The sequence below is a fragment of the Talpa europaea genome (genome assembly GCF_964194135.1).
Source record: "Talpa europaea genome assembly, chromosome: 14".
In the NCBI taxonomy this organism is placed as follows: domain Eukaryota; kingdom Metazoa; phylum Chordata; class Mammalia; order Eulipotyphla; family Talpidae; genus Talpa; species Talpa europaea.
In genome coordinates, this window is record NC_140082.1 from 51,699,892 (window position 1) to 51,716,880 (window position 16,989).

Sequence of the window (16,989 nt, forward strand, 5' to 3'; positions counted from 1 at the left end):
ATGCTGAGGGATGATAAAAAGGGAAACTTGCATCCTTAATGGGACTTATATCTTTGTGAAAATTCATAGGATCTGAATAGTCTCACAAGGGGTTCTAAACGACCCTGTCCGTGCCTGGTGTCAAGATCAGAGGAAGTGGTGTTAGTAGGGTGGTGTGGTCACTTGGATGTGTGACTTTCCTTGGAATTTACATTTTCCCTACCTCTTTAATATGGCACTTAAGTTAATTTTTTCTCGAAAATGCATTATTTTCTAGAAAACTTAGACTGCTGGTTCTGATTTTGACCACAAGATGGCAGACATCTGCATTTGTATGTCCAATGAGCGAGTAAAGTTTTGAGAAAATTAAAATGAGATTCTAAAAGAGCCTCTCAATGTGGAAAAATGTAAGTTTCACATGAGGGATTGGTAGGAGCTGCTGTTACAAGGAGGCCATGTTTTCAATCCTCGGACCATCCTTTTATTCAGTGGCTTAGATTTCAATATGGTCGCTTGCTGTTTCCATTCAAAGACAGGCCAGTCCCTTTTTAAAATTCATGCATATTGCTGGAATTAAGATTTAACAAAGATTTTCTAACGTACTTTGACTAGTGTTCTCTGTGTATAAAAAATTTAACATAGAATTTGCAAGTTGAGACTCTGATGAATAAACTTGGAACTAGGAGGTGTGGTATTTTTCCAGATGTATGAGAAACACATGTTTCATTTTTAGGTGGTGATAGAAGAAACAAAATACAGGGAACCCTCAGCCTAACTGTTTCACTTGATCTACCATTGTCTATAGAAGTCCAGCATTATCTTAAGCCAGTCACCTGTGTAAACCATTACAGAATGGAAAGCTGGCCCAAATCTGCTGATACAGAAGCAGAAGAATGGCTTACCAAAGCATGGAACTCCACAAGACTGAGAGTGCCTTATCCTGTGTTTTCTGATTTAAAACCTTGCTAAACTATAAAGAAGTAGTACCCACTGACTCTGAATTTCTGGTAAAGCCCATAGCAACTGCCATTGCTGCCACTTAATTCCTAAGCAGTTTGGATACGATTGTTTTAAGGCAGCTGGGTTTAGAAGGGGTTATAAAAATTTGTGTTGAAGTCTTGACCCTAGGTTTGTGTTTATAATCTACAAATAAGTTAATTTGTAGAATAGAGCTATCTGAGCCAAGTTGTTCTTGCAATACAGAGGGTAGAGAAGCCAAATCTTTTTGGAGGGATACCAGGAACTTCTTAGTTTAAGGAATTTCATTTGGAGAGATACTTTAAAGAACCAGTGAGATTTAAATAGATGGAACTGCAAGAGAACTATTTAGGTAAAGCCTACCTTACAAGTCAAAATTCCTTGCTGTCTGTTTTCTCTACCAAGAGAACGATTTTCAGAGCTGTTGTGCTTATTCTGCTTGAAACATTCTTTCCCAGATATATATACCACTTGTTTCTTCAGTTATTTAGGTCTTTCCTCAAATGTCACCTGATCAGGCTGGTATTTTGTGATCACCTCCTATGTAATAGCAAGCACCCCCTTCCAACACTCACCATTTCCTTAACCTGTTGTCTTTTCTTCATAGCATTTATCACTGCCTGACGTAATGTGTATTTACTTTTTTCATTTATTGTCCGTTTACTCTCACTGCAATATGAGTTATCTGTGACCAAGGACTTAAATCTTTTTTTAATTGCTAGATCCCCATATCCTAGAACACTGCCTAGCCCCAAGTAGGCTCTCAACAAATGCTAACTAAATAAATGAATGCTCAAAATCACTTTTATTTTTCTTAATGCAGAAAGGAAAACTGACAACCCCACCCCATATTTTCCTTTTAATAGAGCCTTTTTGTTGATGTAGGTATTGAAATCATCAATGCTAACATCATTTACAATGAATGATAAGATTGTAGACATGAAGAAAAAAGAAATAAATTAGCACCTTTCATCAAATTTACTTGAATTTGACTACTTTGTTTCCAATAAGAAATGAAATTTTACTCTATTTTTCTATTAGAAAAAAGAAAATTAACTACTTCTACTAGAAGTAGTTAAGTAGTAGTTCTTCTTACAAGAACAATTTGCTACCTTCTATTTCTCTGAAATTCTATGTTTAACTGTTCATTAACTTCATTATGAATATGTGCATTAAAGTGGACAGAAAGAAATTCCTTAAATCCTAAAAGAGGAAGATAGACTAGGGGTTTTCTGAAATAGGGATTTCATGCTGGACTGTAGAAAATTTGTAGTTGAATACCTACCTACTGTATTTCACCATGCAAAATACATGTTAGCCCAGGATGCTCTTGATGTGCCACAAGATACTAATTTTCTGTGTTATTTGGCTAGTATGATTTCTAGTGGTTCACTTATTCTGAAGTATTTTAATGAAGTATTATGTGTTCCTTGGTTTTTCACAATAAAATTTAGATCTTGAAATATTGCTAAATATACTGGGAGATAGTGTATTCTGTGTTATCAGTCACTAGATATTTTTTGAGCAACTGTTAATGTCAGGATTCTTCTCCAGACTGGAGACAGAGTGATGAGGAAAGAAGACAGGGCTTGTCCTCATGACAAGAACATGAGGCTTAAGTGGGTAAACTAATTTTTCTTGCTATTAAGAAGTAGCTTTAAAAATATTAGAATGCAATAAAGAATTTCACTTGAAAGATGTGTATATGGGCATAATTGTGAGATGATCAACATCCCTAATAATGCAAATTTTGTTCTGAGGATGAGTGGGTGGAAAGGCCTCACTTTCTTTGGAACCTGAGGATAACCAAATCTTTCATACACCCTCAGATTTCAAACCTGTGTTCACAAGGGGATGAGACCTCAGTTGGGCCTGGATTTTTCCCATCTCAGATTTGGAAACCATGTGTGTATGTGAAAACCATGGGTTGTCAGGGCTCTGAATTAAAATGGAAATTTTGATTTCTATTGTACAGATGTGACTTCAAAGCTAGTATTTAAAAATTAAGGAAGATAGTTTCCTGGGTTCACATGGGAGTTAATCATCAAATGAAATTTGGGGTTGTCATGAGCTTTGACTTACTGATCTCTAAAAGGTAATGGGGTACATGGTGTTGGTATCAAGAATTCACTGAATAAAGAATAAATTTTTCTAAAACAAATCAGTGATTTACATACTAGAGCAATTTTGATTTGAACGTATCTACTGTTGTAACATTTTAAAGAACATTTTGGTATAATATGTCTAATAATATTTACCTTGATAATGATTTAAACCACAAAGTGCTCTCATTCTTCTAGAATTGTCAGTTCCTCCTCAATTTTTATCAATTTACATCCCAAAGTTCTCAAACCATTATTTTCCTCTTACATTTTCCTTCAATCCAGTGTTTGTCAGCTAGATTATTCTTATTATTATCCTCCTAAGATGTTTTTTACACTCTTTTTAACCTTAATCACCTCTCTATCCCATAAAGTTTTAATACCTTACATATAGCTATTTACAAAATATGGCTGTTTAGAGAGTCTTTAGCCATTGCAATATCTAAGAATATATTTTCTTTTTACCCTCTAAGAATCCATTTTTATCCCCTCCAGGGTGATATCATGCCCATAAAATGAAAACTTCGGTCATTTCTCAGGACATGATTATGTCAGATGTGATTCCATGGTCTCGTCACACCTCACAGTACCTTTATTTCCCCAGTCATCTCCCTTCCCAGGAATTTTGTTCTGCTGGCACAGTTCCCTCCTTGAGCTTGCCCTCTCCCTTCTTCACCCCTTCCTTCATCTCCATCTCTTTAAAAAACCTCTCCTTCTTCTTGGGGCTCATTCCTGAGTTGACTCACCTGCTGTTCCTAAAGAGGGATTTCCATTAAAATTGCTATGGTGTTTTACTTCTCAATACTTGATTTCAGAGCAGTCCAAAGGATCGATATTTCTGTCTGAGGCAAAATAAGAAATTCCAAGCACACTTTCATTTATCTTCCAGAGATTTACTGCTGATTTTAGCCCCATTGCTGGGGTGTCCTTCAGCTTGCTTTGATCAGACTGCCTGTTTTCACTACTAAAGTGCCGTTGCAATAAAGGACATCTATGTTCCTTAATATGATTTACACAGTTGTATTTCTGTATCATCCTGGAGTCTTTAAGATTTTTAAATACCTCAGTTATTTAAAAAGTCACATAGTTCACAAGGTTCCTCAAACCCTCATCCTTCCCAGATTCTTGCTCTGGAGAGCAATTGTTTTCAACTCCTCGAGCTGCCTTTTTTTTCTTTGTTTGCTTTCCTATTTCTAAATACCGTGTTAGACTGCTGTGTCCTCCTTTTTGGCTTTTAAGAATTTTATTCAGACTATAGAAAATGAGGCTTTTGCCCTGTTATAAATCCTTTTCCTTACACTATAAGAGAGACTTACTAAAATTTTGGTTTTATCAATATTCAATATTAACATGTCTTCACAATATAAATTTTACATACTATTGAGCCATTTACTGAACTAGTATTATGTTTTGATTTTCTTGGAATTAATACTTGTCTCATATTTTCCCTCCTTCTGTCTTTCTACCTTTTATCTCCTCAGGGATCTTCTACCCGCCTGCTCCAGTCAGAATTGGTTGCAGAGCAGACCCACCATATAGCTGTGTCCTAGGGTTTTCCTTTGCTCATCCCTGCATGTTCCTTTTCTTAAATCTCTCAATTTTTTTTTTGTATCTGTAGAATGAGAAGGATAATTATCACAGTGTCTCTTCCAGTTATCAGGAAGATTAAATGAGTATAAGTGTAACATAGTTGAACTTGAACATAGTAAGCCCCTCCAGAAAGGTAATAATAATGGCAATTATTGCCATTACATGCTGTTTATATTTTTTTTATTGTTCTATTACTTGCCTCACACATAAAGTTCTAGGGGTAATATAAATAGAGTAGGAGATTGTTGTGAAATAAGTCAAGAGACTTGCAAGAGTGATTATGTCATCAAAATTACTAGAATGGGCACTAATGGTCATACCTACAGACAGCATATTTCTTTCTCAGATGCATCAAAACAGGTATCTCCTGATGGAGAGAAGGATGGCTATTTACAGTGTGTCTGAGAGCTGTTGGTTGAGCATCACTGTCCATACATTCCCATGCTCTGGTTCTGATAAGAAATCCCTTTTCTATGAAGTGGGAATGGAGCCATAATCTGAACTGAAATGATATGTGATGGCTTTTCATAGTGTTCTACATTTTGTGAAATGAAATTAATGTTAATTTCGATGAAACTATGAAACAAGAAAAGTGAATGGCTTTGTGGAAATAGAGAACCCACTTGTGTGAGTTATTAGTTAACTAAATGGAAAGGATCAAAATCAGGTAGATTTAGCTGTGCAGGAGTGTGACTTGGGGAGATAGCACACACACACATATGTACATACCTTTATTATTTTAAATAAGGAACTGAATGCTAGTTAGCTTTCCATTGTTTTTATTTCCATTGTAAATGTTTGCTTATTGGTTTTAAATCTTATTGATAGCAGAATAAAACTCAAGGAGAAGGTTTCTGTTGAAAAGAAACCAAGGGTTCCTACTAAAATAATTTGCATTTTTGCCTTTCCTAGGCCATCATCATTTGTAAAGCTTCTGTCATAATTTATAGGTGACCCCCACTTTACCACTAGGAACAGGTGTTGTTTCACAGCTGATAATCTAAATGTGTTTGTGTCTGAATGTTGGGGCACTGGTGCACCTCATTGTGGCTATGATCTTTGTTTCATCTACCCCTTTGCTTTTATTCTGTTCACAGTTAATTTTGCATTGAACGCACAAGCCTTGATCACAGTTAAAATACTTGTTTTTGACATAAATGAAAAGAATAATTCTACACGGAATCACACAAAACCCTACCTTTTTAAAAAAGATGCTAATCCCTTCCTCACCTTCATGTCAATAAACTGAAGTAATTTTGAATATTCATTTAGGTTGCATCTACCTAACAGTTTGATGTTATTTGGAACAAACCATCTTCAGTCCTTTCTGATTTGCCCATGACATTAAACAAACAGCAACCTCTATCTATGTTTGCTTCAAAGCAGGTAGTAAAAAATCTGGAACAGAATAAAATATTTTAGATCAAATAATATGTACTTTGAAGAAAAAACCCTTATTAGCAAAGAAAGTATGGTTAATTTCATTTATTTCCTTAAATTTAGTCTTGCTGAAATTAAGGAGGGCACATTCAATCTGTAGAGTAGAAATTAAAAATGTATTTCATGCAAACCTTGTTGATCAATTTTCTTGGGTACTTCTGCCCTCTTGACACATATGGCAAGTGGTAGACATACTATTATGTGGTAAGAAACTATAGTTCAAGCTTTTCATACAGATCCACTGGCAAAAATATAATTATTAATACTTACAAGGAAGGATTATTGTATACTCACAGCTGTGTTAGAACAGCTGTAAGTACTTTGTAGCCTCTCATATAATCCTTAAAACGATAGTGACTATAAATCGCAGTGGTTATTTTTGCTTAATAGATGAGTATAATGAACCATGAATAGGTTAAAAAACCTCATGTTAATTATTATTAACACTTGTTAATCAAACAAGTGTTTGATTCTGGTTCTGGTCAAAGTGCTTGCAACATCTGGGCTAAAAACAAATTTCACGGACTGAACAAAGATAAAATAAAAAATATTTTTTGTAGAGGACACTTTTTGTATTCCTTTGTATGTGTCACATTAACAACTCGTTAAATTAAAAAAATAAAGCCAAAATTAAAATGTGAAAAAATAGAGAAATTAAAAGCTAGGGGAACACATAAAGTTGTAAACAAATAGAAGACCCAGGTTTGGATAGGGAAAACTTTAATGTATCTGAAAGTATAATTCTTTAACTGCACTGCTGTGACATATTCAACAAAATAGATTTTCATTAGCAAATGAAGTGAGAACAAGTGAGACTAGTAATTTCTTAAGCAGCACCTAGAGGGGAAAATAAAATATTCTTGAAGTGAGACTTATAACAAAATTCTGATAATAAGCCATTTTATTCATCTAAATAGGAGCATCCAATGCTTTAAGCGTAGTATTCTCTATACCTCATGGAAACTGTTTCAGTGGTCTTAATGTAATTACTACATTTATGATATGAATGAGAACAAGTAGAATTCCTGAACTTTAATATTTGGCATAGATTTTCCAAATGGATAAAAATTAAGGGAAGAAGAGCAGACTGTTCAAATCTGAACATGTGCTAGCAGGACACTCACTGACTGTACCTAGTTTCATTGATGATCAGCTGGTGAGAGATACAAAAGACAGACTTCGGGAATACTATTAAGCATTGTGGAAACCTTACTTGATCAGAATTTCAAAATCTATTCTAAAGAAATTATAATTTAGAGACAATACTGCATAGGATCATAGGTCTTCAGTGATCATGGGTTCATTTTATTAAGTAAGAGTTTGGGTTTACAGACTAATTTTTCTCTGGTTCTTCACTGACTTTAATTTAAATTTTAGATTCAAGATAATGACAATATGTTTTCAATATAGAAACTAATCTTGACATGTGGAAAAGCAGAGGGATTTTCTCCTTCATAAAAGACAGATTTTCTCTAAGGAACAAGTTACTATTCTCCGAAGTGAAGAGTAAAACCTCTGAGAGATACTTCACTCATTTTCTGTTGAATCCTATTGTTTTTGAAGGATAAATATTTGGCATTGAGCACTAGAATGAAATATACCTGTGTCTTTTTCTGGTGAAAATACAGCAGTTCTTACTAATGACTATTAGAGAGCAGTAGCAGTGGTGAGCTATGTTTTCTTCTTTTTGTTGCCAATAATTATATTTCCTCTTTCCAGAAAACAATTTCCTGGATTGCTAATTTGAATGTCAAGACAAGGACCGGAAAGTTTAAATGAAAGAAATGAGCAAGATTTAACAAGGAATATACTCTGACATTTTAGTTTCATTCAGTGGTGGGTAAATTAAGAGACTTTCTGGAAGGATTTGTATGTAATCCTCCTTCTCTTCGATGAATATAGTTGGCAGTCCAGATTACTGAGCTAACTAGGAAGCTACCTTGACTCTCTAGATACAAGGATGGGTAGTTAGGGGTGGGTCACACTATGGTTGAGCAAACAGAGGCTGTTGATGAGAAAGAAAAAAATGGTTGCCAAAATTGCTTTTCCAATTCACGGGCTTAGGGTATTGAACAAGAGGATAACATCTAGAGAATTTAAGAGTTCTTTTGCAAGATGAAATTAGAAGGTACCTTGGTCCTCCCCTGGAGGCACAGCGGTTGAGCACTGGGTTGCGAAGTGGCCCGCAGCCTTTGCAGTGCTGGTTCGATCCCCGGCCACTGGCGAGGGTCCCACATGGCACGCAGACCTCTCCTGCCGCCCTCTGCTCCCCTCAGCAGTGTTCGTCCCTAGGCCTGTTCTGTTCCCCGCTCTGGTTCTGGTGAATTCTCTTACCCTCTTGCGCTTCTGACTGTACCCAGTACTTGTATAAATAAATTTAAAAAATCTTAAAAAAAAAAAAAAAGAAATTAGAAGGCACCTTGAAAGGACAGATCCCCTAATATTAGAGTAGAAGCAAGTTAATAATAGACTGACTAGGTGATTTTGCACTCACCCTTACCATCTGCTTCTGAATTTAGGAAAGAAGATGCAGGTGAACTTTTTATGATCTTTCTGAGATGTGAAGAAAAACAATTTCAGCTGTGAATATGTGTTGCTCACACATGCTGTTTTCAAAAGGAAAAAAATGTGTAAATGGAGAAAAAATTTATGAAATGAAATTCATAAACTTCATGATAGGAGAGAGAATATACTCTAGCATATTTTAAAATAAGTGGTCTGTGATTCTGGATAAGCTTTGAGCTTGTTCCATTAGGTTATCTAAAGAAATTAAAAGAGTTACTGCTTCATGCTCCAGGTCCTCCTGGTCAGACATCAATTCTTTTGTTCTAGAAGACTGCACAGAAGATGACAAAATTATTCATAATGGATAATACAAAGTGCTGGTTGTTATATTTATTATCCTAGACATTCATCATAAATTGTTTTAAACCAGTGTATTAAATTCAAAAATAATTAAAATTAATCTGTTTTACTTCCCACCCATAACTTTACAAATTACTCTGTATATCTCCTTAAAATATAATTTGTGTCAGAAATTATTTTTGACTGTGCAAAGACATGTGTTTCAAATACTCTAACATAAAATTTTGAAGTCAATAAAGGCTTATTTTAGTAATTTTGAATTCCATAAGTTTCCCTCTTAACTAAAGGCAATTTGAAAAATAATACAAATAGTAAGCCATAGAAAAGTTAATGTAAGGAAATAACATAAACAAATAATCCAGGTTATCTATGTTACTATTATTTGACAACAGGTAGTGGATTGTAACAGATTTGTTTTGTTCTTTCTAACAAACTTTTTAATTACCATCACCAAACATTTATTATCTGGGTTAAAATCTATGTAAGAGAGGATGCAAATACATCTTAAGAAATAAAACAGAGGGCCTCCCTGGTGGCACAGGCAGTTGAGTGCCGTGCTTGAAGCTGTCCGCAGCCTCTGCAGCACAGGTTCGATCCCGGCCGGCTGGCGAGGGTCCCACATGGCGCGGCAGACCTCTCCTGTCTCGCCCACTGCTCCCCTCAACAGTGTATTTCATCAGTCTGCCTGTTCTGTTCCCCGCTCTGTCTCTGGTGAATCCTCTCACCCTCCCGCGCATATGGCCTGTACCCCAGTTCTTGTATAAATAAATAAATAAATCTTAAAAAAAAAACAGAATAAGTACCAGATTTTCTATATTTTTCATATTTTCTATATGTTACCTAAATGTTTCATAAATATTTGTTAAAATGTACATGCATGTAAGTATTGCAACTCAGATGTTGCAGCAGATATGGCAAAGAGGCAGTGGCCAAGTCAATGTGCACATGTCCCCTGTGGGGGCAGGGACTCATGCCAGGGGGATGACACAAGTCTTTCTGAAGGTGACAGTCCTATCACTTGAGGCTGTCTTTACAACAGGAGATTGATGACCCATTCTTAGAAGATCTCCTATGTGTTTATGTTTAAAAGATGCTCAGAATCAAGGTTTTTAAAAATAACCTCTACTTACATTTAGATGTTGTTTTATATATTTTTAATTAAAAGCACGAATGAACAAATGATCTCTGTGGACTCTATCTGGTGGGCCAGCGTTTTGAAACTCTGCATTAAGGAGCTGCCATCTGTGTGGTCCATGACACGGTACACAGTGTCCTGTGACCTGGTTGATAACCTGTGCCTTGGAAGCATTTGTGATTTTAAATTCATCCATCTTTAATATATTGTTGAGAAATTTGTGTTTGGGGGTGAACTTTTCAGTTTTATGAAAACCTTGAAAGCACACGTCTTTAAAATCTGTTTGCATTCAATGAAGGCACTGAAATTTTCAATGCACTTCCTTTTGCCCTTAGTGCCTCTGAGGGAGAAATGATGTTGACATTGATACTGCAGTGGGACAGAGTGTAACGCTTGAGAAGGAAAACATTGCTCAGGATAATCGGTCGTTTGAATGGTTGTTTTTTCACTGCTGCTCCATGGGACACTGGCTGAGCCACTCGTGGTGACTTTGTTCTTTAACAAGACGAGGATTCATTTGAGGAAAAGAGAACATCCAGGGTGTGCTGATGCTGAATATGTCTTTGAAATAGAACTTGAGCTGTAGGATTTCAGGGCAGAAATGATGTTTCTAGAGGGAGCATGCAGAGATGTGGTGGGCACATTTGGGGCAGAGGGTGTGTGCAACAACCCAGTGTCTGAAACTTAAGAACAAGTAGAAAGGCAGGGAGTGAGAGGTGCCCCCAATGGCCACTGTCTAGTCCAAAGCTCCTTGTATTCTTTAATGTTTTGTGTCTCTCTGAATTAATGTTTTTTTATTTAAATTTTTTTTATATAATTCTTACATCTTTTTTCATCTTTGCACAATGTATGCATTTTCATTTTGGTTATATTCCCCATACAGTTGCACCTCCCCCCTTATTTTGACTCTAGTCCTTCCTTTCCCTGCCCCCCACACCCCATAGTGTGTCTCTGGTTTATAGTTTCTTGTTGATTTTGGTTTTTACTTTGTATTGATTAGTCTTTTTCCTGGTCTCTTATTTAGGTTTTCTAAATTCCTGTTATGAGTGAGACCATCCGGTATTTTTCTTTTTCTTTCTGACTTATTTTGCTGAGCATGATCCCTGCTAGCTCCATCCATGTTGCTGCAAACTGCATGTGTTTATCTTTTTTGATTGCTGAGTAATATTCCATGGTGTATATGTACCACATCTTCTTGATCCAGTCATCTATTTTTGGGCATTTGGGTTGGTTCCAAAGCTTAGCTATTGTAAATAGTGCTGCTATAAACATAGAGGTGCAGGTGCCTTTGGAATTACTGTTTCTGAATTAATGTTTTTGAAGACAGGAGACAACTATCCCTTCTTTGTCCAGTCCATAGTATTGACTTAATTTGACATGATCTGACTGAAGATATTCGGCTTTAAAAAAGTGTTCTTGTCAGTAGAGTCAAATAAATTTTAGTGCCGTAAGCTCCACCCAAACTTTTCCTGTGCATTAACTGTTTTGGGAGGGTTGGGGTGGAAATGTTATACTCTTTGTATCTTCAGCTGTGTCTTTATATTTGCATTTTCTTTAAGTTTATAACAACTAGTACAATTGGATTTAAGATTTGATATCAAGAAGTCACAAGGGAAGACTATATAAAGCTATTTAGTTCATTTACCTGTTATTTTAAAGGATGATAGTTCAAAGAAGGCTCGAGTTGTGTTTGATTAAAGCTTTCAGATGTGAGGAGTTTGAGGTCCATACTGTTCATCTAGGCCCTCATTCCATAAAATTAAATGTTGACAATGTCCACTTGTAACTGTCAGGAGGCCAGTGGAGAGAAATTTATTGTATAAAAGATCAGATTGTTTTTTGATAATTGATTTAAGAAATTGTGCTCATTAATAGCAACTTCAGCCTTTTCACTGTACATTGCATCCTTCTTCAAGGTCTTATTTTATATTTGATCTAAGAACTGTGACCTTGAACAAGCACGTCTAGGGTGGTGCCAGTGTAAATTATTTTTATTATCTTTCTCCCATTGCTCTTTTATGTCATCTCAGGGGGACCGATTGCTTCCCTGCTCCTATATGAAAATTAAACATTCCAATGATTTTCTGTCACATCCAGACTGAATTTAGTAATTAGGTTGTATACGCCATATAATGGTCAAAGTTTTACCATGGTTTAGGGGAAGATCTTCCTCTTACTAGCTCGGGCTCCCTGAGTACCAGAGGCTTGATCAGAGGAAGAGAGTGACATAGCAGGAATTTAGAAAACCTAAATAAGAGACCAGGAAAAAGACCAATTGCAATAAAGTAAAAATCAAAATCAAAAAGCAACTATAGACCAGAGACACACTACAGTGGGGGCGGGGAGGAGAAGAGGGATTCGGGTCAGAAAAAGGGGGTGGGAATTGTATGGGGAATCTAACCAAAATGAAAATGCATCCATTGTGCAAACATGAAAAATCATGTACGAATTATATAAAATAATTTATTAAAAAAGAATGATATATGAAAGTATATCATTTATCCTCATATTTTTAATTGATATTCTTTATGTATTCTTATGTAACATATTTAGCAGTGTGTATAAATTATTGTAGAGGCAGGAAAGGACACAGTTCCTTTTTTTTTTTGATATCTGAGCTCTCCTACACAACCTCATGGCTGTAGAGATACTTCTTCATTGCTCCAGAGCATTCTATTTGCTTATCTCTAACTCTAACCATACATTACTGAAAATAACTGTTTCCCCTCAATGGCTACTGAATATTTTCTGCCCCCCTGCTTTCCTAATTTTAAGAAGTAGGCACCAGAGAACATTTGTTGAAAGAACAGACACATTACCAGAGTTGTAAAAGCTCTTATGGCTCTTTTAAGAAATTCAGGTGCTTTGGCTTCTACTTGGGAGAGTTTGATTCAGTTAATTTTCAAAGTTCACAGGGGATCCTGATTTTTAGCAGAGTTGAAAATCACTGAGCTGAATGATTATTCAATTTTTGTTAACTTAATAGTGTCAACACACTTTAACTGAGGGACATTTAAATTTTGACTTAAAAATGAGCTTCATAATAAGAAATCTTGGGAAGTTTTCCTCATTCTGAATAAGAGTATTAAAAATACCCCTTGCAGACTGACAAGTAGGTATTGATTTCAGTATAAATCTTCTGGAATAGCTATGTCAGCTTTCCCAGTTATTCTGTTTTAGTAAGTTTTATGCTAATGGCCAAACCACAAAATGTGTCCCGTATTTCAGTGTATTTTTATTTTTCAAGAAAGAAGAAAATGGAGCTCTAATAAATTTATTATGAAATTAAAACATTGGAACACAAGGGACCTCAGTTTATTTCCCTTTCTCATCATTGGGAGAGTTGGGAGAACTCTTTGTATCTTCGGCTGTCTTTATATTTGTATTTTTCTTTAAGTTTATAGCAACTAGTACAATTGGATTTAAGATTTGATGTCAAGAAATCACAAGGGAAGAATATATAAAGCTATTTAGTTCATTTACCTGTTATTTTAAAGGGTGATAGTTTAAAGAAGGCCATTTGATAACTGTCGAACCTTTTACAAGTTGTTCTACTTAAAATTTTTTTTTTTTTATGATGGAAAAAATCATGAGAGTTAGTAAGGAGTACATAGCCTCTAAAGAAGATGATGTGCTGCTTAGCATAAGGTGCTTTTTTTTTTTAAAGGAAAAGAATAACCAGTTCATTTCAGATTTTGATACTTTAAGAGTGCAGCGATCTTTCTCTAATAATCCAACAGTTATTTTTTCTGTACAGGTATAACTACACATTTGATTGTCCTAAAATGGTAAATGGTGCTCTAAGTCTAGAATGCTTGTTAAAAAGAATTCCTCCATCTTTGAGTGCTTTTTAATCTTCGGGCTTAGCAAGTAACCATCTTGGAAACATTGGATTGTTGCTGATAAGTAGCCTTATATGTCGATTTCATTTTCTGCCTTTTTTATATGAAACCCTGCATTTTCCATTTGTGGGGCATTGACCTTAGAGTGAAATGATTTGGTTGGGGTATAAATTTGCATTCAGTTTGATAGGTTTAACTATCCTTTTGTCAATACATATTTATCATTTGATTGCACTTAAACAGGAAACTCTCCTTGAAGATACCCTGAAAATGTTAATTTTTAAAGTTGCATTTACGTGTTGTTTGTATGGTTTTTATATTAACTGATCTATCATTTTTGATTGACTTTAATAACATAGTTGAGGAAATAATACATGTCCTCAACCTTTTGAGAAATCCCAGCCATCAGTATGATACTTACATTGTGAAATGATTTATCTCTAATATATTCTTTCTTTTTTAGGCTAGTTTTATAGTTTCTTCACTGCCAAACCACACCAGACTGATGCCAGATTTTTTATTGGGCCAACAAATGTGTTTCCTTTTTTTTTTAACTAGTAAAGAATGCAGGTTATAATTTATATTACACTGTGAGATGTGCAAAAAAAAATAATTGTAAGAGACATAAATTTAATTATGCTCTGTAGATGCTATGTCACTATTGTCAAGTTATAACAGGTAACGTTACAGGAAAGTGAAGGCCATGTGACATTTTGTTCTAGAGATTTTAATATATGAGGCAAAAAGCAGCTTACCTATTACAGCAAAAAAAAAATTTAATAAAGATCGAAGCTTAGGTTTATATTTTACAAAATATTTGTATTTAATGCAGAGTTGCAATGATCTCATTGAAAGCTTTGAGAGTGCAACATTTGGATAAAAACTACATTTTTCCTGTTACAGATTTTAGCTGAGGTTTGAAGTCTCACTCTGTGTGGTAATGTAAAGTTCTAGACTATAAATCCTGCAAAAGTGGCTAGACCAGTCCATGTACTCAGGGAGTTTCTGGGAAATAGTTTTTTACTCTCTACCCACTGCTATTTTACTTTGTTTCTTCAAAATGGAACATTAGAAATACATGGACTGCACTTGTGTTATGTCAAGCTTCACATTTTTGTTTTTAAAAGACAATGTCATGTAATAAAGCAGTAATTTTTTAAAAGATTTATTTTATTTATTTATGCATATAAGAACTGGGGTATAGGCCAGAGGTGCCTAGGGTGAGAGGAATTACCAGAGACAGAGTGGAGAGCAGAACAGGCTGATTGACTGAAATACACTACTGAGGGGAGCAGGAGGTGAGACAGAAGAGGTCGGCTACACCATGTGGGTCAGCTTCCTGGTAGGGGATCGAATTCGTTTAGATAAGAATAAAACCCACTAAACACACGAGGGCAGTGATCATACAGAACAAGTCTTTGGGAGCTATTTATGCGGGAAGAAAATGTAAGTATAACAGGAGAAGATGGACTTCAGGATCAGAAGTCCTGGATGCCAGTACTGTCAGATCTTGACCAAGTTCCCTAAGTTTTGGTTGAGCCTTGGTTTCTTATCTGAAAAATGGAGATAACAGGATGGGTCCCAAAGTGCTAGAGCTAGTAGAACGTGAAGCCAAGTAGGTTAGTGTCACCTGAACAGCGCCTGAACAGGGGAAATTCTTGGGAAATTGAAACTCCAAAGAAGCTATTTCTCCCTCCCTCCTATTTTTTTGGTCTTGTTAGGATATGCATTAAAGAAATATGAAAGCAAGCATGCAGTCTTAATCCTCATAGTAGTGCATTGAAAAGAAAATCATATGCAATTAAGAGGTTACAATTCTCAGGCCTCCCCGGTGGCGCAGCGGTTGAACACTGGGCTGCGCGGCTGCCCACAGCCTCTGCAGCGCCAGTTCGATCCCCAGCCTCTGGCAAGGGTCCCACATGGCGCCCGGACCTCTTCTGCCATGCCCACTGCTCCCCTCAGTGGTATCTTTTGTCAGTCTGCCTGCTCTGCTCCCCACTCTGGCTCTGCTGGATTCTCTCACCCGCCTGCCTTTCTGACTATACCCAGTGCGTGTATAAATAAATAAATAATAAATCTTAAAAAAAAAAAAAAAAAGAGGTTAAGATTCTCATGCTGATAACTTGTTTATGGGACACTTCAACTGGAATAGAAACTCACACCACATAAACTCAAAGACCCCCTGGATTCCATTTATCCAGAGGTACTATTGATCACTTAGCCAGAGGCTTGCACAGCCCTGTGACTGCGGTTGGAGAGCTAGATGCAGCAGGACTGCAAAATCAGACCACAGCCTTAGAGCAGGAACTTGGGAAACCAAAACATTAAGTGAAACAATTTAAACAACAACCATGCCTTATATACTCAAATGGAATTTTACTATAAAACTAGGTTATTACAATTTAGATTCAGAAAAGATAATGAAGCAGGATTCAGTTAGTAAATTTATGAAAAGAGTGACTGGTACACAGTAGAAGCCCAATAAGAAGTAGGTTTAAGTATATAGATGTTGATATATCTACCCATCTCTCTCTTCTTCCATATTTTTCCTAAGAAATAAAAAGTAATTCAAGAAGAAACCTTTAAGATTACAACCCAAGTGATACTCCCTTTGTGAAGTGTTATTAATACACAGTGACTCAATCTGTTTCTCTGCTGCATTTCCTTAGATTTTAGCTATGCCAGTATGAGTGCCCCGCACACATAGCGCGGCAGTTAGTGACATGTCTTTCTGCACAGACCAGACTCTCCTCAGGGGAGCTACTAAGGTCTTAGGTCCCTAACACAGGATTGGAACATAATTTGTTAGTGGGTATTTGGTGAAATTAAATAATGGATTTTGAGCTGGGCATGGAAATACTAGATTTGCATTCATGGGAGGGCATGTTGGGAGGAGTGAGGTCAGTTCAGGAATGGAAACAATCTTTAAAAGATGTGGAGATTGAAAGGAACATGACATTTGGTTCATTCATTCAACAAACACCCACTAAGCAGCTATTTTGTGCCAAACACTTGAGTGAAAACAGATATAGCCTCTCCCTCTGGAACTTACAGACTA